Source organism: Protopterus annectens, chromosome 1.part2 (genome assembly GCF_019279795.1).
Source record: "Protopterus annectens isolate FY-2018-M chromosome 1.part2, PAN1.0, whole genome shotgun sequence".
Classification (NCBI taxonomy): domain Eukaryota; kingdom Metazoa; phylum Chordata; order Ceratodontiformes; family Protopteridae; genus Protopterus; species Protopterus annectens.
The window spans coordinates 429,722,732-429,746,682 of NC_056727.1; positions in this window are offsets into that span (position 1 = coordinate 429,722,732).

Below are 23,951 nucleotides of genomic sequence, written 5' to 3' on the forward strand. Positions count from 1 at the left end.
GGCAGATTAAAAAAAATCCCTACAGAGTACTCTGCCAGAAATGCTGGGGCACCATATAGTTGAAACTAAAAGCAAATGATGCTTTTGAGTCTGGAACACTGAGGCTGAATTGCCTACATACAGTAAGACCTTACTAATTTAATGCTATTGGCTGCCAAAAAACAATTACTAGAAAATGGAAATCAAAATTGAAACTAACTGCAACTGAAGAACTGAATAAAAGTATTGGAGGTGAAATCTTTAGAAAAAGGAAGGAGAAAATTATATGGATATAAATGGAATTTGTGGGCGGAGCAATGCATGCAGAATAATTTTCAGGGGAAGAGTGAGTTTTAAGGGAAGATGACACTTGAGCAATTTATATAACATTGGAGTGAATGAAAATTGTTGAAACATATCTATAATGCATGAAAGTAGCCATGCAAATGCTATGGTCTGTTTTCTTTTCTATTATTGTATGTGTACCCATGTCACTTTTTAAAAATGTCACACTTAGTAAAGACATTTAACAAAATTGAGACTTATTAGATTAGGAAAATGCATTTGGTAGAGCTCCTTGTTTGACGGAGCAGATTACAGCAACATAGCAAACAACTAAACATGGAATAGATGGCACTCAGTGGATCTCAGAAGAGACTGGAAATGGAAAAATGATTCATAGAGACCTGCATATAAAGCCCCTTTATATGACATTGGAAAAAGAAAAATGAAGTGTTATAAACTCAGAATTAAAAAGAAACTAACTTAGAGCTGGACAGAAACTAGAGAAGGATTTTAATATGGTAGATATCAGTCAAATACCTTGATGGAAGATACACTGGTGGTGTAGATCTTCATGCCTTAGAAGGTACAGGCTTTAGACAGCCACTGTGTGTTATTTATTTATCCTTTGTTGACCTTGTTAGTGACCTCTTCTATTGGAGAACCAAGGTGGTAATTATATTACTAGTGGAAATTTGGCCAGGGCATCAGGGAGCTTGCAATACTCTTTGATAGGTACCATGGAATCTTTTACATCCATCAGAGCTACCACCTACTCAAGCAGCAGGGGCTTTGATTTTGATTGAACATGTCATCAAAAGAATGATACACTCAGGAGTGCAGCACATCTGTTATACTGCACTGTAGTGTTAGTAATCCATCCACCTGATGTGGGACTAGAACCCACAACCTTCTGAACGAAAGGCAGGTGTACTAGCTGTTGCACCACTAACACTGACAATGTCTACTATTCCCAAAAAAATTAGGAAAAAAGGAAGTTCTGAGATCAAGAGATCTGCAGTTACTTGGAGTGGCAAAAGTATCACCGATCAGTTCTGCTCACAAAGTAAGCTGAAATTCAACATAGTCAAAACTAGGGGCCCTGCCTTCACTGGGTCAGCCTGTAACAAAATGAGACACTAACTCAGAAAAGCTGTAAGTAAAAGACATTTGCCTTTAAAGAAGTAACAAGACTTTGTGTGTGACAGTAATCTGATGGCAGAAACATTTTTTTTTCATGCAATGTAGGCTTCATAGATTTCATAGAAATTTTAAGGCCATTTAATTTACAGACCATGCACACCTTGCCAATATCCACCTCAGGCTTTACATCCTTTATAAAGGACCAGAAATAATTTTTGTTGGGATTCTCTGGAGTTTTTTTAAAGTTTGTTGATATTCCAAGTGACTGATATAATAAACAGAGTGCTGTACTCTCTAATGGGTCTGATCAGTGCTGTATAAAGAGAAAGGATAACCACTTTGGATCCTGATGGAATACCTTTGTCTATTAGTTGTGCCAAGTGGAAGGGTTCCTAATCACAGCTGCCACATGGTGATCAAAGGACAGAGAACTGTTGCTTTAGAGGTGAGAAGCATGTAACATTCATAAAGTAGGAAGAAGGGGAAGTATGTCATTTAAAACAGAAATAAACATGTTGGAAAGTCAAACGATCAAAGCCCCAAGGCTGGAAAAAGATAACAAGTCCTATCAAGAATGAAGATAAGGCATTTTGTAAGTACAAAGGGAAGTAAATAAAGATAAATGCAGAGATAATGAAAGCAGAAAATTGATGTAGGTTATATTGCTGATATCAACTCAACCGTAAAAATACTACATGCTAAAAATCATGATGGCTGTACATGGATGAACCCCAACTATGACCCAGGTAATCTAATGGCACAAGTGGTAAAAGTGGTGGGAGGGGATTATAAGTTTTAGTGGCCAAAACTAACTCACCCATTCTGAGGAGCGGGAGGTGACTAGACCAGTCATATTAATGATTGCTACTGCTAGATGGGTGATTACTCTCAGAAGTAGTTGGATGGGTTTAAACTTTTACAATGATGATGTCTCTCCCCAACCAAGTAGATATTGCAGTGTCCACAAAATGTTTACTGGGGGGGGGGGTTAGTTTAAGGAATTTACCATTACAGGTCCCACATCTATCACACTCTGTTACAGCTGAATCCTGCTTTCCATGGAAATGAATAATCTGATAATGCTACCCATGCTACCCATACAGGAAAGAATGGGCAGGAACAGCTGATTCTCATTTTCAGGAAACAATAAATGTGTCAATAGAACACAGGAAGCTGTGCCATTATGCAAGTCTCATGGGGGGATTTAAAAACATCAAGATAACAGACAAAAGCCTTAACATTTGTTCTTATTTTGCTCAAGGAGGAATGGATTCAGAACTGATTCTGTCAAATGTGGAGGGGCTACAGAAATTCCAACCTGAGATGATGGTGCAAAGACATAATACTCTGACTGCACCCCAGATGAGCTGGATTTGACTTGTAGCCCATTTCTGGAGTGTTATTTTGGGGGAGAATGCGAATGAGTAGCTAATGCCAGTTCAACTATTGGGGGGGTTGCTGGGAGGCAGCTTGGCACATTATTTTGATGACGCCTGTAGAAGTGCAGGTATACCATCCACAGCAAAGAGAGCAACATACCCATGCTGGAGACTGTTGAGGCATTTTGCCAGTAGGCTGTCTATGCATAGTAGCACATGTGCACCAACTAAGCACAGCAAATGTGGAGTGAGAAAGTTGCTGAAGAAATGGGGATAGTACTGCCCATAGGATTGTTAGACTGGCCCACTACATAACACCTGACTCTCTTCAGATGAACTGACAGGAGGGCTTTCAACCCAATGGAATAAGAAATGGGTGATATGGTTGCAGCAAGGGGAAGCCATTGGCCAATTCTTGCAGACTCACAAAAAGAAAACAAAAAAAAAAATCCAGCAAAGACAGATCTTATAGATTCCGAAGGATTATGTAAAGCACAGTAATCTTTGGAGGAACGGGACTTGCTCTCTGTGGATGGTAATAGCTAATCAGAGGCCATACTCATAAGCCACTCCCCTTATACACAAGATATCATATTGAAGCTGATGCAGCAAGAACATTTTGGCCTCAAGGAATGAAATGAACTACATTTCAGGCTGAATAGCACTGGTAGATGAGAGAAGCATTATTCACTATACTCGATTAGTTCAATGAATGAAGTATACATATGTTGTGACAGTAATCCCCAAAATACTCTGATCTGCACTCCTACTGGCAGCTGCAGCACAACTTTCGCATCCATTGAAACAGCAGGATTTAGCTGCAAACATTGGTCTTACCAACTGCAAATGCTTTCCTTTTCTTTATTTCTGAAGTCCTTACTGTGATACGGTTGCTCTTATTTATTGTGGATGAAGGGCCTGCTTTTGACTCTTTTGAAATATGCAATGCTACTTTTTTATGGTGTGGAGATTTATACACATAAATAGGTAGACAGGCACATAGATATACATATATACATAGATCGAGAGACATAGATATACAGATAGATATATATGATTGATACATAGATAAACAGATATACAGATAGACAGCTAAGATGAATGCACAATATGCACTGTGCTCACTGGGAACAATGCAAATGTCAAAATACTGAGTCATGTCAGAACCAGAGTAAGTGCTGTAGTCAAACATGCATGCAATTTATTGGGCTTCTTTTAGCATCACTGTTATTATTATAATGAAATCTCATGAACTATATTTACAGAGCAAAGATAAGTATCAAGTAAAGTGCAGGACACAACATTTTCTCATTAGCTGACTGAGACAGCCCATTTGTAAGTAATGCATCTTCACTGATTTAAGTGTACACTTATTGCCCAGAACAGTATGCAGATAAACCCTCAATGCTGTGAAGTGCCTAGGTCAATAGGAATATAATGTAAATGTTGTTTGTGGAGTTAATTTTAGGATGCATGCTAAGCTAATTCTATTGTTTTTTTGTGGGTTTTATTTTTTTTCTATGATGCTGAGAACCCTGTATTGCAGGTACTGTAACATTGTAACATTATTGTCTTCTCTTTCCTTTTTGCAAGTATTATGCTAATGCATTGCAGCAGACAGTTAGTAACAGCACTCATTAATTTGACAAGTGAATCAGAGACGTATGGTATACCTTAATAAGGTGCATACCACCTCATTCTATAAGTTACATAGGTTCTTATAAACTTGCAACATGTTTGATACGTTTGTATCTAGTCTCCAGCTTGGCACCATTTGTAGAGTTTTTGTTGACATTCACAGCTTAGCTGCCATTTTTGCATTAGTTTTTAGCATTATCATATTTGTTGGAATACTAAAGACCTGTATCACACTTCACCCCTCTTTCGTGACAGCTAACAGGAAAAAAATGCATTTACAAGATAAGCTAAAATGTGTCTGTGATGGTCATTAGGGTCTTTCATGCTTCCTAGCAGCTTTGTTCCTTGAACCACATCCAAGAATGCAGATGTGCTGTGAATTTAAAGGCAGCAAAGTCTGTATTCGGCATGTCACCTATGCTAATTCAGCTCTCAGGAAAATTGAAATTTCCGTAAACACAAATTCTGCATTCCCAGCACACTTACACTCTCAGTACAATGTGTGAAAACTAATCAAAAAGCTGCATAAATCTCTAACAACTTCAAATCAAAATCAGCTGCTGCTATGAAAACAAAACAGATAACATTTAAAATATACAAGATGCTATTTCTGTTTGTAGAAGAGGTTATAATACTAGTATGGTCATAAAATTTAGAATACATACAAAATGTCAGGGAGGCTGATATTAGTAACTTGACAAAACATAATACACTCTTATTGTTTTTATAAGACAGTTAAATGGGCTTTGATAAGGTAAAGACTTTATAATTAGAAATGGAGCTGATGTCATTATTAAATGAGGAATAAATGACTGTTATTATTTGTGCTCTTTTTCCCCCTCCCCTGCCAATCATCACCCCTCTCCCAATAAGTCCATTCAGTTCCCATTATTAAGGTGGCAGTTAACCATGAGGGAACATCATACTGACAGCCATTAGTGGTGGTTTGTGCATTTTCTTGTTTTCTTCCTTGTCCAACTCTGATATACCCAGTGAGGCACTTGGAAGGGGTGTGCAATTGGGTGACACAGGAGGAGTCTCTCTCACTTCCTCAAGGAACATTCCCTCCAAGCAGTCCTGCCCCCTCTCCTGAAGGTACTAGTACTGATTTCTCTAGTCTCCATCAGGGAGATATCCCTACCCAATGTGTCTCTGATTGTTCACAATTCCCAGCCTCCCCTCAGCAGAGAAGGTGGGTGCCAGAGTCCTGTGCCCCTAAATGCAGACAATGCCCCCCTCAGGAGGCCATGAGCCTTCCCTTATTTTCCTTCCTTCTTTCCCACCCTGTACCAGGGCTACTAATCAAATCCTGGTCGGCTGAGTCACAGTCATGGTTTTTGCCCTCTGTTCCATGGAGCCTGTCAGAATCATTAATTATCAAATTAGAGAGAAATGAATAATTAATTAAAGAATTAAGTGATGTGAACATACTGCTACTACCATATAGGAGACAGATGGTAAGTTTACTAAAACTGTGCTCAGAGTTATACTGTAAGTATGAATTCTGAGATAACTTGTACTCTGTATGTTTTATTTATTTTTTTAGTTTTATTTTCACCTTCTTAACCTCTGCAACAGGAACAACACTAACTATTGCCAGTTATGACATAATGACAGTTAATGAGAGATCAGCTCTGTGCTAAAGAGTTTAAAGAAGTATATTTATGCCAAATTCAGTACTCATTTGTAAAGTAATGTTATTATGGTAATTAAAATTAAAGTTAGGGAGGGTTGAATATTATATATCTTTATATCTTTGGATATGCTATATTTGCCCCATTTTTCTGAAGCGTGTCCTGCATTTGTCTTTCTGTATCACTTTACATTGACTGGAATTACGGCACCGATGCAGGAAAAGCATTCTTTACGTTACTTGATTGTTGTTATTTAAAAACATCGATATCGACTCAGTACCAGAGGTAAAGACTACTGCTTATGAAGCTCATTAATACCAGCTATAGTTCACAGAAATTGTTTTTTGTGTGATCAGACTCTACATTTGAATAGTCAGAAATATTTTCTCAAAAGAATAAAAGCTTTTCATGCTATTTAGCACTAATAAAACACCAATCTTCTGCCTTGATATGGAGAGTATTTAAATATGATTTGACAGAAGGACTAGAATATTGCTAAGCACTGGATCCTCTTCTGTTTATTTTCTGTTTGGTGCATAAGTAATGTAGTCTAGGCACATTATTGTAAGAATCTTAATATGATCAATGCTCCAGTGCTTTAAGTGATGACTCAATGACTGAGCCACTCACTGTGATTCTTGAAATTAAACAAATACCCATTTAGGAATAACTGAGCATCTGCACAGTTCTAGTTTTGCAACAGTGATTTAAAATGTCACAAGAGAAGAAAAGTTAATTTGTTTTTCTTGAAATTACTGAAGTGCTGTTATTCACTGTTAGTATTTTGGTATTGTAAACTGGAGTACCAGCATCGTCACGTCATACTGTGCATTACGACTGAACAGATTTTCCGTCTAATAATACAACATTATTTACAGCATGAATCACTTCAGAATAGTGCTTCTCTAAGGCTCAAAGATAATTCCCACAGGAAACAATAACTATTTTTACATAGGAAATTAAACACACACAGACACACACACACACACACACACACACACACACACACACACACACACACACACACATGGTGTTGAATGGAACTCAAATACTATTTTCTGCTAACCCTTTAGTGAAAAGCCATATAAGCAAATTAGCATTCCTTAATGAAACAAGGGTCTTTCTTAATTCTTAAAAAAATGACAGTACTAAGAGTACATTGTCAATATATGATAAAGCATATAAAGACAGAAAACTTGCACAATTCAGAAAGGCTTCAAGAACTGTTATTATTTTCTGTTTCTTACAGAGTACTAAAAGGTGGCTTATATTTGGTCTATAATGTAATGTCTGATTTGGTTCTGTTTGTAAGTTTAGGCCTAGAAAGCATCAGTGATGGGGCATAATAGCAAACTAAAGAACATAATACTAAAATTAAATATCAATAACAGAAAACAAGACAAATGCATCATATAACATATTCCACAATTATGAAATCAGCTTCTTCTTAGTATCACAAAAACTCAGTATTTAACTTCCTAGAAAATAATCTTGATTTCTATATAGGTAATAGAAATGTAAACATTGGGTTATATCAATCCAGCTTTTTAAAGCCCAGTAGGTTGTACTCTTGGCAATTAAACCGATGAACCTTAGACTATTATTCATTTTTTGGGGATGTTTTAAGTGACCTATGCCTGACCTACACAGCACTGACAGATCCAGCCCTGATGGAGATGTTACATATCTGCAAGTCAAAAAGCATGAGGGTCACCTGATTTGGGGATCTAAACTTAGTCACCGATTTAAACAAAACATGCTTGAGAGACAGATATGTGTCTCAGAGATTGCCCCTTCTTTGGAATAGGCTTCCTATTCATGTTAAGCAGAGCCATTCCCTGTCCCTCTTAAAACAGAGTTAGGGTCAATGGATGGACAATTGCAAATTCACACCTGAGGTAGCAACTATGGCACAAACCAATGCCATCATCTTGCCTCTAGGGACCATATATTGGGTAAAAACAGGTTATGTTGGCTAGACTTTTAAAGATTCTTAAGCTGTTAGCCTAGTAATCTCCTATGAATCTATGTAAGTGCATTACACTGATCTAGTGGCTTCAAGGTGGGTTACTGTTATGGAACTAATTATCATCAGACAATACACTTCATGATCAATAAAGCAGTGTGATAAGACCTGGCAAAACAAAAGATTTTTGTTAAGAGAAGTTTGATTGCTAAATTGAAAATGGCCTCAGAAAGTCTTCAATACAAAACATGTTGTAAGTAAATACTATGAGGGCACAAAAACTGCAATCACTAAAGCAGCAAGCTGCTATGTGCTGCACTTATTGAAATCAAAACTGAGGAAGGAAAATCAATGGCTGTCAAGACAAAACACTGCAAATGAGACATGTAGGACTACAAGGAATTACCAAAGCAACATATTAAGGAAAAGGAACAAATGAAGCTGAATATAGAAGTAAAGACAATAAAGACTCAGAAGAACATGTAAAAGACTAAATAAGAAAAGGGATACAACAAGTAAACGGAAAATAAGGACAGAGCATAAAATACAAGTAGTGAAAGAGAAAGACAGAGACTGGTTCATAAGCAGTAAGATGAAAAGACTGGGGGTCACAGTAAAACAGCTGTCATGTTACCAGCTTTGTATAACTCTTTCCATGAAAGAAATGAGAGATCTAAAAATCTAACCAATAGAAGTGCTCCAAGTAAAGAGTTTCATCCCAGTTCTTTCAAAGAAAAGTGAATCAAGAATTCCGACATCTAAAGACTGACAAGGTGGTTGTACATGACTGGATTCAGTTACTACTCACTGCTGATAGGAATTTATTTGTGTCTTTTACTGTTTTTTGGGGTGGACATTTAACTCATTATAGAAGTGCTGAAACACAGTATCATGATACAAAGTAATATTTCTTGACATGATAAATCCAGACTTATGAGAAACTGATTTTTTTTTTACAGAAATAAAATTGCTAATCTGGAAGCTATAACCATGCATTGTATACTGTTTTTTCACATTCATAGGTTCATAGGTTCATAGGTTTATACTAGGCTATCTGCCCTAAGGCATTTATAAGCCTAGCCCAAAGTTTTGTGGCTTACGCCACCCCTTATATGAAAAAATACTGTGCCCATTAGTTTGTTGTGCCTCTGTCCAGCAGTAACACAGAGGTGATTCCCGGGGTAAACCTACGATCTCCCATCCACAGGTCAAGATTTCTCTTGAACAGAGCCAGCGAGGTGCTCTGCCTCACATGGACCGGGATTTTATTCCACAGCATAGGGAGTCTCTGAGTGATAAATCTATCCCTCCAGCATGTCCTATTTATATCCGTGCTAAGGTTTAAGTCGCTTGCTCTAGTGGTTTTGGTGGATTTGGATTTTTTGAGGTGGAGCATGTCCATTAATTCCGGGTTGGACATGGCCTTGTATGTCAGGCACATGTCACCTCTGAGCAGACGGTATGCGACTGAATAGAGTTGAAGTTTCTTCAATCTGGCAGCATATGACAGATTTTGGAGTCCCTTTATCCTTTTGGTGAGGAACTTTTGGGGTCTCTCCAATTGCTGCAGATGTCGGGTAAGATACATCCCGAATGGAGCATTGTACTTGATCATTGGTCTGATAAGTGAAGAGTACAGGGGAATAATGACCTCACTAGATCTGGATGTGAATCCCTTCATGATCAGGTGGGCAATGTAGAAGGTCTTTCTAACCACTTTAGCAACGTGAGTGTCAAAAGAAAGGCCACTGTCAACCTGGGTCCCCAGGTCCCTGATAACCTCTTCTGTGCTTAGTGGATTGCCACCTATATGGTAGCTTGGGGTTACCTTGTTTTTCCCGAAGGGTATGACTATACATTTTTGGCGCTTAACTTCAGGCCATGGCTCTGGCACCAGCTATCTGTTTCCATGAGTCCCTTCTGAAGGATATCCATGTCCGATGCACTTTCCACTATGGCGCCCAGTTTGCAGTCGCCTGCAAACTTTGTCAGCCATAGTCCTCCCATGTTGGCCTGTACTTCTGAGAAGTAGATGCTGAACAATAGGGGGCCAAGGACTGAGCCCTGTGGGACACCACTTGTGACCGGCTTGGAGTCTGACATAGCGCCAGCAACTCTAACCCTGTGGGTTCTGTCGTTAAGCCAGTTTGCAACCCATCTTGTGACATATGGGTTTACATTTAAGCTGGTAAGTTTTTCTACAATACCCGAGTGGGGTATTGTGTCGAAAGCCTTTGCAAGGTCAAGGTAGGCTGTATGGACTGCATCAATGGCCTTGGTGACCGTTTCGAAGAAGTCGACCAAGTTCAAAAGGCATGATCTGCCCTTGACGGCCAAACTGGGTCGGGTCCAATGTCTGCAAGTCCCCTATATCTTTGTTTATGAGCTTCATTATGATCCTCTCCATAGCTTTGCAGACTAGACTTGTTAAGCTTATGGGGCGGTAATTACCAGGGTCCGTAGAGACACCGCCTTTGTGGAGTGGGACCACAGTTGCCGTACGCCACTCCTTGGGCACGTATCCTGTGGTAAGGCTGAGATTAAACAGCTGCCTTATGTGCGGGTTTAATTCCTCATTTAGCTCGTGTAGCACACAGCTGGGGACACCATCTGGTCCCATTGATGCTGTATTTTTAGCTTTAGAGAGAGCAGCTTTCACCTGCGCATTTGAGATGTCTGGGAGGCTACACTCCGCTGGGATGGTTATCTCTCCTTTAGGGGGGGAGAGGGGGGTAAAGTTTGCACTGAACCTGTCTGCCAGTATGTTGGCAATGTCTGTGGGTTCAGGGATTTTTGTATCATTTTGGACTAATTCTGAGCATATCTGGGAGTTTCCACCCAGGTTCCTAACATAGCTGAAAAAGGCCTTATGATTGTCCTTTGAATCCATGGCAATTTTTCTCTCAAAATTGGCCTTAGTTGATTTTATGAGTGCTCGTATTTTTTTACTAATAATGATCAGGGGTGACTTCCCTTTTATGGATTTTGTTCTATCATGTAATAGCTTTCTCCTCTTATTGTAAAGTTTGTTAATGGCTGGGGTCCACCAGACTGGACGTTTGCCCTTTGTGGAAAGAGTCTTGGTTTTATTTGGGATTGCCTGATCCATGCATTCCTGGAGGTGTTCATAGAAGGCATTTGTAAGGGCTTCCGCAGCTTGGGTTGTGGTTTCCACTGGCTCAGGGGCCTTGAAAGATACCACACCAGTCTTGAGTAGTGTGAAGTTTATGATCAGATCTCACCAATGAGGGATATACTTCCGGTGTGGAGCATTTTGTCCCCATGTTTGTGATAATGAGATCTAGTATATTTTCTCCTCTCGTGGGAACAGTGACTAGCTGTTCCATGACATTTGAATTTATGAACTCCAGGAACCATTGGGCTAGAAAGTTAGGGCTTGAGTAATGTTCCCAGTCTATATTCGGGTAGTTGAAGTCACCCAATATGATGGTGTTTGGAGATACATTTATACCCTCCAGTGTCTTCAGGAAGGCTGTGTGGGGTTCCTGAGTTTGAGAGGGTGGCCTGTAGCATGCTACAATTTGTAGAGCAGTTTTGCCTATGGTTAGTTGCACCTGGATGGTTTCCAAAGCTTCATGCATTGCCACCAACCTGGAGGTGTGGGTATCCTTTATGAATATGGATACACCCCCTCCTTTTGTGGTGTGGTCCGGGTTTTGGGGCCGAACGCATGATATGAGGTAAAACCTAATAGTGCTGGGGTGCTCTCAGGAGCCTTGAACCAGGTTTCAGTTACAGCACAGACATCGATGTTCTCCATACTGAGAAGGGCCTCGAGTGCGTGCATTTTGAGATTTAGACTTCTGGCATTGAGCAGCATTACCCTCAGTTTCTTCCCATTTTTGTTTTCTAGGGTGGTAGGTTTAGAATTTGAGCCTTGCCTAAAAAGGCACTATGGGGTGGCAAGAGCCTTAGCCAATATCCGAATCCCAGGGGTGACAGGTGCAAGCCATCCCTTGTGAAGCAGCGTGGCTTGTCAAGCATGTCATCCCAGGCAGACAGACACTGGATCCGCTTTGAATGACACCAGACATTAAGCCAATTGTTAAAGCTGATCATCTTGTCTCTATATTGTGGCATCATTCTTGGTGAAAGAAGGATACTGCTCAGGGTCAGGGTCATACCTGCCTGGGCTACATAATCAGAGAGCTCCTCTATGTCTCTTTTCATGTAGTCCAGGGAGGTACGTCTCAGGTCGGTCACACCAGCATGGACAATGACTGTGTCATATTTGTACTTGCCGTGGAGTGACCAGAGTGCTTGTGTTATGTGGCAGATTCTAGCACCCGATAGGCAGCTTACTGTGACCCTCTCCTTGTTCAGCCTGGTGAGTGGGACGTCAGTGTGTCTGACTATGGAGTCACCTATGACAAGTATGTTTGGTGTTGTATTTGGCCTTAAGGGCTGTGACTGCTTTGCACACTGATTTTGTGGTTTATGTGTTGCTTGTGGGGTGTCTTGAGGTAGCAGTTGTTTGGGTGTCTGCTTTGGAGGCCTCTGCTGTTTAGGTAAATTTTTACTCAGAGCCTCTGAGTATGTCTTTGTGTGTTAATGTGTTTGATTCAGTGGTGTGGTAGCATTTTGTGAGGCTGGTTTTGTGGTGTGTGTAGTTGCCTTCTCCTCCTGTCTGGTCTTGCCAGTCCTGAGTTGAGAGAGCTCAGCCTCCAGTTTGGCTAAATAGCTGCATCTCTCGCAAGTATTTGTGTTATGTGGGAGGAGGAGAGAGTTGTCTGTGTACATGAGGCAGTTATAACATTGCCTCAAGATTCCCAGATTCACCAGCTGGACCGGAGAGGAGAGTGACAACTGACCTTTGGACATGCTAGAATAATATTGGGAATTCCTTAATAATTGAAAACAAGGGCCAGTGGGGAGTGAGGGTGTAGTGCTTTTAATTTTTAGTGCTGACTTATATAATTGCTTTAGTGAGCAAGTGCCAGGTAACTTGAGTGCAATGTGTTACAAGTAACTAAATGCAAAACGACAAACAGTAACTTTCTTTCAAGTGAAACAAGGAAATAAGTACAGTAAGCAATGCAGATATCCCTAGTGATCCACAGAAGCACTGAGAAGTCACAGATTAGGTGGAATTAGCATTCCAGGGAAATAACAAGCAAACAAACAACAAGCATATAAACAAAGCTAGATTCAGCAGGCCTGGATCTAGTCTATGCTACAGCAAACAAGGTGTACCAATTTCAGTAAGATACAGTTCAAATATTCAGGCACTATAAACCTTTAACCAGAAATTCCCAGCTCAGAAGGACAGAGTCCAGCCTCTTCTCCCACAAGAGTGCAGACCACGAACCTTCTTAATGTAAAATAACTAGCCTGAAGCCCAAGTGCTTAAACCAGAACTAATACACTTGGACACTGGGCTCTCAATCAGCAGTTCCCAACTTAGAAGGATGAAAGCTACCTGTCCTGCCACCACAGTGCTTGCCACAAACCTTCCTAATGTAAAACAACTGGTCTGAAGCCCAAGTGCTTAATCCAAAAGACTTAGAATGATAGCTACACTTTAATCAAGTTACAACCAAGCAGTAATAAATACAATTGAATACTTTAGAGAATGTCTGGATTAGTGCTCAAGTTACACAAACAAAGCTAGATCCAGCAGGCCCAAATCCAGTCTATGCCACAGCAAACAAGGCACACCAACTTCAGTAAGAAGCAGTTCAGATGTGCATGCACTATAAGCCTTTATCCAGAAATTCCCAGCTCAGAAGGGCAGAGTCCAGCCTCTCCTCCAACAAGAGTGCAGACCACGAACCCTCTTAATGTAAAATAACTGGCCTGAAACCCCAAGTGCTTAAACCAGAATTAATACACTTTTAGAATAACAGACACTGAGCCCTCAATCAGAAGTTCCCAACCTAGAAGGATGTAAACTACCTGTTCTGCCACTACAGTGCAGACCACAAACCCTCTCAGTGCAAAACAACTGGTCTGAAGCCCAAGTGTTTAAACCAAAAGGCTTAGAATGAGTTACACCAAGCAGTAATAAATACAATTGAGTATTTTTAAGATGATGCAAAAGTAAAATGAAGTAGGTAGAAACACAAGTACAGTAAAAGCAGATGAAAATTTTTTTTTTTTAATCTGAACAAGTGCTGAGATCAAAGAAACAGATTTGAGTGCTGAAACTAGAAAACTGGCTAGTTATAAGAAAAAAAAAAAAAAGCTAGAAGGCTTCCCTCAAACACAGAAGGGCTTCGGGGCTCAGAAGCCTACAAATAGTCTATACCACTTAACAGGAAAGGCAGGAAATAAGCTTAATTTTTTTTGTCTGTTTCCCAGATGCTCTCTTTGTACACAGTAGGAGTGCCTGACATCAGAATATGATCTCACTGCACTCAGTTGAGTGAGCAAATGAGATGGGCCCAGAGGCAGGCTGAGGGGCAGGCAGTTTCAAGGCCACTAAGATTAACACCAAAACAAAAACAGGGAGGGTGGGTGGGTGGGAATAACTGAAGAGCAGAGTTAAAACTGCCAGTTCAGTTAATATTCCTACAACACAGTTTAAATCAAATTAAATGCTGTATTTTTTTAAAAAAAGTGCAGATAAAGGTACTTAAATTCTCTTATATGTCCAGTTGAATGTAACCAAGTTCTTAGCCGGCCAAAGCTGAGGTTTTCAAGCAGAAAATATTTCACACTGTACCACTTAAATAGGCAAGGACAGGAAATCAAAGAATGTGGCTACCTCCACACCTGTAATTACTAGCAAATAACAAAATTCAGCAAACACTAACTTCAGTTCAAGTTACTGAAGAGCAGAGTTAAAACTGCCAGTTCAGTTAATATTCCTACAACACAGTTAAAATCAAATTAAATGCTGTATTTTTTTTTAAAAAAAAGTGCAGATAAAGGTACTTAAATTCTCTTATACGTCCAGTTGAATATAACCAAGTTCTTAGCCGGCCAAAGCTGAGGTTTTTAAGCAGAAAATATTTCACACTGTACCACTTAAATAGGCAAGGACAGGAAATCAAAGAATGTGGCTACCCCCACACCTGTAATTACTAGCAAATAACAAAATTCAGCAAACACTAACTTCAGTTCAAGTTACTGAAGAGCAGAGTTAAAACTGCCAGTTCAGTTAATATTCTTACAACACAGTTTAAATCAAATTAAATGCTGTATTTTAAAAAAAAAGTGCAGATAAAGGTACTTAAATTCTCTTATACGTCCAGTTGAATATAACCAAGTTCTTAGCCGGCCAAAGCTGAGGTTTGTAAGCAGAAAATATTTCACACTGTGCCACTTAAATAGGCAAAGACAGGAAATCAAAGAATGTGGCTACCCCCACACCTGTAATTACTAGCAAATAACAAAATTCAGCAAACACTAACTTCAGTTCAAGTTACTGAAGAGCAGAGTTAAAACTGCCAGTTCAGTTAATATTCCTACAACACAGTTTAAATCAAATTAAATGCTGTATTTTTAAAAAAAAGTGCAGATAAAGGTACTTAAATTCTCTTATACGTCCAGTTGAATATAACCAAGTTCTTAGCCGCCAAAGCTGAGGTTTTAAGCAGAAAATATTTCACACTGTACCACTTAAATAGGCAAGGACAGGAAATCAAAGAATGTGGCTACCCCCACACCTATAATTACTAGCAAATAACAAAATTCAGCAAACACTAACTTCAGTTCAAGTTACTGAAGAGCAGAGTTAAAACTGCCAGTTCAGTTAATATTCCTACAACACAGTTTAAATCAAATTAAATGCTGTATTTTTTTAAAAAAGTGCAGATAAAGGTACTTAAATTCTCTTATACGTCCAGTTGAATATAACCAAGTTCTTAGCCGGCCAAAGCTGAGGTTTTTAAGCAGAAAATATTTCACACTGTACCACTTAAATAGGCAAGGACAGGAAATCAAAGAATGTGGCTACCCCACACCTGTAATTACTAGCAAATAACAAAATTCAGCAAACACTAACTTCAGTTCAAGTTACTGAAGAGCAGAGTTAAAACTGCCAGTTCAGTTAATATTCCTACAACACAGTTTAAATCAAATTAAATGCTGTATTTTTTTTAAAAAAAAGTGCAGATAAAGGTACTTAAATTCTCTTATACATCCAGTTGAATATAACCAAGTTCTTAGCCGACCAAAGCTGAGGTTTTTAAGCAGAAAATATTTCACACTGTACCACTTAAATAGGCAAGGACAGGAAATCAAAGAATGTGGCTACCCCACACCTGTAATTACTAGCAAATAACAAAATTCAGCAAACACTAACTTCAGTTCAAGTTACTGAAGAGCAGAGTTAAAACTGCCAGTTCAGTTAATATTCCTACAACACAGTTTAAATCAAATTAAATGCTGTATTTTAAAAAAAAAGTGCAGATAAAGGTACTTAAATTCTCTTATACGTCCAGTTGAATATAACCAAGTTCTTAGCCGGCCAAAGCTGAGGTTTTTAGCTGAGGTTTCACAACTGGAACAAGAAATTGGAAACACACAGAAGAATCTCTTCAAATAAATTAGGAAGAGAAAGAAAAGTTGACCAAATTCCAGTCTAATGTAACTAAATATGAGTTTACTAGAGACAGTGGTGCAGCGGTAGCTTGGTCACCTCACAGCAAGAGGTTCTCTGGTTTAGTTCTCAGCTGGGGTGCCTTCTGTGTGGAGTCTGCATGTCTTCCCTGCATTCATGTGGGTTTTCTCTGAGAGCATTTCTCCCCAGGCCTCCGCTGAAAATTGACGTCGTTCCAAGTCCAAGTTCCAAGTCGGGGGGGAGGGGGCTGGCATAAGGGGGAGGGGGCTGGCATAATGGTTAACGTGTTCACCTTACAGACACAAGGTGCAGGGTTCAATCCTCACATGGGGTAATTGGCTAAGCTTAAAATGGCCCACAGGGGCAGTTAGCCTAGTACTAATCTATGAACCTATGAACCTATGAACTTTCCTGGTCAACAAATGTTAAATAAGACAGACATTTTAGCACTTAAGCACAGAGAATTAAGAGTATGAGCTGTTACAAGCTCTTTTAGTTCAGGGTTGATTCACTTAACATCCATTTGCCTAATTTGTGATTCTGAGCAATTCACATGACTGCACAGTGCTCTGTGGTAATTGGAAAGTTAGGCGAGGCTCTTCAATGGTCTCCTGAACCTCATGCCTAGTAACTACATGTGAACCTTGAGCATGACTTTTTTCTGCTCAATAATTATAGCGTGAATAGTATATTCGGTGTAGAATTAACATTGATAGTTAACAGAGGAAAGCAATGAAAAGGTTTGGAAATGGAGGTGAAAAGGGTGTTAGGCTCTGTAAATGACAAGGCTTAGTATTCAAATAGGTAACCTCTAGGAATCCTAAGGTACCGACCAATGGAGCATAGCACCCAATTAAAAAAATTGTTCAGCTCAAGTTGGAGGACTAAAGAGAAACAACAGATCTAAAATCAGCTAACTAGTACCCCTCTCTAAAGAGAAGCCAGCAGAGATTAATGTCTGCTCCAAGAAAACTGATGGAAATTATGAGGAGCCCAGTGAATTTGCTGTAAAGAAATTTAGTCATAAATGAAGTAAGCATGATATCTTCTACACAATATCTTAACAGTAGAACTTGCTGGAATTTTGCAACTGGTTCAAAAACAAATCAATCATGGTTTGTCAATACAGCTAATGAGACTGGGTCTGAGTAAGGCATTTGACAGAATTCTATGCAGATAGGTGATACGCTAATGAGCATTCAGTAAATAATAAATCTTTGGATTGGGTAAATGAGTAGTTAAAGGAAACTGAGCAAAAGGCAACAGTGGGGCAAGTATTAGAAGAAGAAAAGACAATGAGTGGTATGCTACATGGGTCAGTCCTGGTACCAGCTCTTGTTACCTTGTATATATCAAATTTGAACTGGGCATAAAAATGATATAAGTGTTTTGATGAATGGTTGCTGTTGTACCATAAATATTAATTGAAAAAAGTAGGTTTACAAGGTTTACAATATATGACTGGCTCAAACCTTTATTCCTTTGGATTCTGGAAAATTGTCACATCTAAAAAATATCAATAGATGGTGTGAACGCTGATGGGTAAACTGCAAGAACTCAGTAATGGAAGTGAGGTATGCTGAGAATTCTGCTTAATAAGCAGTATTGCCTGTTAAAAAATAAAGATATCATCAAGGAATCACAAATGTAGTTTCACAAAACCAAAAAATTCTGATGAAAAAATATTTCATTTCCCATGTAAGGATTACCATATTAGCATCCACTGGGGCACAAATGCCCCATGTAGCAATCCCTGTCTTTTGTTTGAAAAATTCTCCCTCAAAAAAAAAAAAAACAATACTTCTTGAAAAACAAATCCATAAAATTTGTTAAAAGTCTAATTTCATCAGTTGAAAAATAATTATTTATTATTAAGGCATTGTTAAACCATTCCAAACCAACATAGTGATGAACCAAAGAAAATAAGTCCTTGATAGCCACTGTGACAAAAATTCCATCCTGATCAAAATTATGTACACCAATCATTTTCAAGAAATTTCGTCTTTTAATATATGAATATTGTTTAAAAATGTTTTTAATTTAAAGTCCATATAGGCTGCAAATGGTTGTTTTAGATTTGTTAGAAGATGCAATATGTCCTTTTGTTAACCGTAGGTATCCCCAAAAACTTGAAATCACAGTGAGTGTTTTACCCTTAGAAATTTAAAACGAAAAAAAAATCACCATCAGTATGTCCATCCATCTTTAAGTCTCTTAAAAATATATTGATATGTTTCTATGCAATATTTATTTGATTTTTAGAGCCTTCTTCATAATTATTTTGGTCTCTTAACAAATTCATAATCTTCTTCCTGTATATTTTGCATACCATCAACACAATCCCCCTATCTTTGTTGGGTTTCATTAACTAAACTAATTTACCCTTATTTAAACAATTCATTAATTCTATTAAGCTACAGAAATTATATATATATATATATATATATATATATATATATATATATATATATATATATATATATATATATATAGGATGGTGCTCCTACATATTCCTGGATGATAAATGACCTGCCCCTTCTGTTGCCTATTCTTTCTAAGTACTATAACTTTAGTTATTTAGTGAATACCTCCTTCTTGCTCTTCTACCTCTACCTCTTCTTCCTTCTACCTATCCTAAAACATTATCTCTGATCTCATAATACTAAACCTCCATTTCCTCTTTTTCTCTCCTTTTACCTAGTTATTTTCCAAATATGTTCCATAGCCCTTTAGATGCTGCTGCTATTAATTAATAGTCATCTATTTAAATGTTGTATATTTGTTGATTAGTTCTATACCTCTGTGGATTGCCTGTATACATCCGTTTACTATATTCTTTATGTAATGCTTTGTTTTCAAAGTTTTTAAATTTTGTATATTTGTTAATTAATTGTATGCATCTGTTTACTATTTTCTTTATGTAATGCTGGAATTTTTCTGGGCGTTTCTCCCCAGGACTCCACTGCAAAGGGGTAGCTTCTCTGCCCTGTCAGATTATCCTAGTAAACAAATGCCTTAAATAACCAAATAACATTTTTATTAGCCTTTCCATTAGAAAACCATGAATAAAGATATAGTTCACAGTTTTTCAAAGCTGTTATGTGTAGAATGGAGTGGTGGATTAAACATTCTCTTCCCTTTAACAGTATTATTTTTAAGTTTGTCTTTCTCACAACAAATTTTATTTCCTTAATTATACCAGCAAAACTTGTCTCCCTTATTGTTTCAAATGAAAAACCTTTTCAGAATAAATTGAAACAAACAGTAATAATTGCCAATTGACAATAATTGTCTATGGTAAGCCCACCGCTTTCTACTATTTCCCTACCATCCTCTGTTCCAAAATTGTCTGCAGCCTTGTCTGTTTCCCCAGGTCTTTGCAGGGTCAAATTTTGTGTGCCTTGCACTGACCGCTGATGTCACACTGAAGTTGCTTTCCTGATTGGATGTCCATATCACCAATGTCTGAGTGACTGAGTGACAGATATTCTAAAAAAAACTATTCAGATTATCTGCTATATTTTTCAGTCTGGCTATTACTAAACTTCATGTTACTTTTGGCATATAATGATGTTTTAACAGTAGAGGTAAAGCTTTTGCCCTGCTTCGGGATCGGGTATGCATTTACACTGGTTTAATCACTGCATTCTCTTTCCAATTTCTTTTGTTTTCTCACAATGTTATCTTTGTCTGATGTTCTAATCTGTTAAAGACTGCATCATACTCAAGCTTCTTAACATCGTATAATAGATCTGTTCTCAAATCATTATTGAGTTTTTTAATTTCCATCATGAATGCCTCCATTACACAATCATGATGTTTAATAAGGATGTCAACTAATTCCAGCTCCTTATGATCACATAGGGTTAGGAAATACTCATGCAAATGTGAATTTTCTGCTCATCCATTTGGAAATTTCTGGATGTATAATCCTTTAGGAGCATGCCCTCTTTTGCAACTTTCTCTCAAGAAGGCATCATCAGACCCTAATAATTTAAATTTGTATTTTTTTTTATAAAGAGTTAACTAACCATCAAAATTCAGATGTATATTACTACTTAGCTCTTGGTAGACTACAGATTGTAAGTCTTGTGATTTTTTTAACCAGTTATCAAGGTAATTAGACCCCAAATGGCTGAATTGTCCTTCCAAAGTGACATCATATGTACTTAGACTATTACACACTGGCAATACCTGCACTGTATCCATATCTTGAAGGGTAACCACCTCAATTCCCTGTCTTTTTGCTGATGTAATAAAGCTCGCAATAGTGGCCACTTGTTGTGAAAGTTCCAAAATTAATGTTACAAGATTCCTGATTATATCAACTGGAGTCTCTAAATAGGTATTTTTCAATATTGTACTGATACTAATGTTGCTGGTTTGTTTATTGAAATGCTGGGTTCAAATTCATCAGTATAGCTTAGCCTTTTGCAAAAGTTCTACTTTGCTTGAGCATCTCACATATATGATTTGTGGGATACATCGGATTCACCATGCCTCATATCTGAGTGACAATATATATTGATTTTGGAGGCAAGAAAATGCAATGCATAATAAATCCAACAATTAATCAGTTAAAAATACAGTAGTCCAATCAAGATTACAACACTGTTATGTAATTCTCTTTGCCATTTCTGCTGTTAGTGGTAACAGGGAGGCATGCTGTCATTTGCTCAGGCTTATCATTCCTGTAACAATAACTGAATTAATTCATATATCATGTGCACTTCCTGATGAAAATGATGTTGTATGAGCTACTCGGTCAGAAAATAAGAACTTATTCCCATGTCAGAAACATATTCAATGTAAAAAAAAATAATTTAAGAAGTGCAAACAAAGGTTATAACAAAAATGCAAATGGTCTCATGACAAGTCCAGGGATACTAAGTTCTACATCCATGATTATTGCATGATGTGCAGGAGCAATTTATGGTCCAAGTTGTCTTCAATTTATTTTTCTGCAAACTCAAGGTTGACTGACATGCTTACAGAGAAATTAAGTCATTGTCATCTCCAGTGGAATATTTGGATAAAGCCCTGACTATAAACCAGGTAACTTGCATTTGGTTAGCAGCTTAGGTGTCTGATGGAGCTACCTAGGCAGGATGGGAGTGAGCATCTGCTGTTAGCATGTCCATCCTGGAAGGAGAAGAACAGCTGTTGCTCTGTAGTGGGATGACGCCTAGTGGGAGCACAAAATGTTTCAGCCATGGGTTGTGTGCCTATGAGCACACACTTATATTATGCATGCATATGTAACAAAATGAACATGTGGAGGCATCATCCTCATGGAAGGCATCGTGCTGTGGATCTTCAACAGTGACAGTGAGGGACATGGTGTTCCACTGCAGAGGAGTAGACTGCTCCACAGGGCCAGTAATCTAACCTGATTCCTACCACCTGACTCTCACTGTTTGAGAATGGCTGAGCTGACTGGGCTACCCAGGCAGAAACAAATAGGTTATAAGGCTCTTGCCTAACCCAGATACATCTGTCTCTACATCTGTCTCTTGTCTCAGAGAATTAATGGGCTGATTGGGTGCAAGTGGGGGTCTCAGGTAGTCCTGTGAAGGAAATAAGGAATCCATTCAAACTACATAGAAAGAACAGGATGATACGCTCTTAAAGTGTGACTGCTCTGAAACAGATTGAACCATAGAATATTTTGCTGATTATCCAAGCATTTCAGAAGTATGATGTGTTAGCAGTCTGACCAAGAGCAATAAGCCTACAGAACTAAATGGTGTTTTACCTGAAAACATTAATGCAGCATTAAAGAATAGGTATTAAAGCTCCCCTAACTCATTTTCCAAATTTAGAAGAATGATTAAATTCCAAAAGATGAGAAATATCAGTAATGTTAACTTGTACAAGATGAAACAGTATTTCACATTTAAAAATTCCCAAGGCATTGCTTTACCTATCCATTTGAGGAAATACTTGACAACATAGAGCTGCCTTTTTCCTACTGTTATAGAAATTCCTTTGAAGTCTCAGTGTGGATTCAAGCTATATCATAGTAAATTAATAGCTATGCTTTTTCTTTGCCAGATGTTTACACACACACACACACACACACACACACACACACACACACACACACACACACACACACACACACACACACACACACACACATGCACACACACACACACACACACACACACACACACACACACACACACACACACACACACACACACACACACACACACACACACAGTCTCCTCTGCTTTCGTACATGCATTCACTCACACAAGACCACTCTCTCGACTTCTCTCTCACAAACACACATGCAGTCTATTCTGCTTTCATACACACATTCACTCACACACAGACAGAAACAAAAATGCACTCATGCACAAACATATACGCACATACACTTTTTTCTGTTTATTTTTTTACACTCGCTGAGTAGCAAAAGCGCTGCTTGGCGAGTGCAAAGTAATAGCGGATGTAAGTTTCTTTTTTTCTGTCTGAGCTCCATGGCAGCTTGATATGCTACTGTGAGTTGGCAGACTCATTTTTCAGCAGGCATTATTTGTACATTAATACCCTGATGGAGAAGGTTCATTCTCCATTTAGGGTCCTGATCTACAATTTGCCCATTCTCTAATGCAACAATGTGACTGTCATCTTTCCATTAAAAAAAATATTCTCTTCATTTAACTATGTACTTTAGACAAATATTAAATGCATTTAGAATAAAATGCTTTCCAATTAAGAAACAGTAAAAAAAAAAAAAAAAAAAAAAAACATTACCTAAGGTAATCAAGTAGTATTTCATTTATCTTAAACAGCAAACCATATAACCATAGATTTGTTCTAGTTTATCTCTGGGATCAGTACAATCAAAAGTTACCCCATTTTGACACTTCTCTGAATTCTGCCCTCATCCAGTCCCTTGGGTTAAAAATGGATATATGAATATTCTCACAGAATACCATGCTACCGCGATTTCCAAGAATGAACATCTAAAACAATGTACTTAAGATTACTGTTCCTACCTGATAAATTATTACCCTGACACCAGTTCTTACCTTACTGAAATATAATGCCTATGAGCATACATTTACAGAAACATAAAATAGCTCCCATTTCACCTTCTTGTCCTATATATTATTTATTTGGATATCCCACTTTGTTCCAACTGTTAACACTACATTCCACCCCATTATATCCTCATTTATCACTAACTGCATCTCAGAAATGTCATAGTATTAAAAATTGCCTGTTTTAATACTGAGGGTATAATATCTGATTTGAAGTCCTTTAACACTGTACTGATTTCAATAATCCTGATGTAGGAGTGACTACTGGATATGATATGTTAGTTTTGTAGGGGTCCTATTCCCAGTCATGGCAAGTGTGTGTGTGTGTGTGTGTGTGTGTGTGTGTGT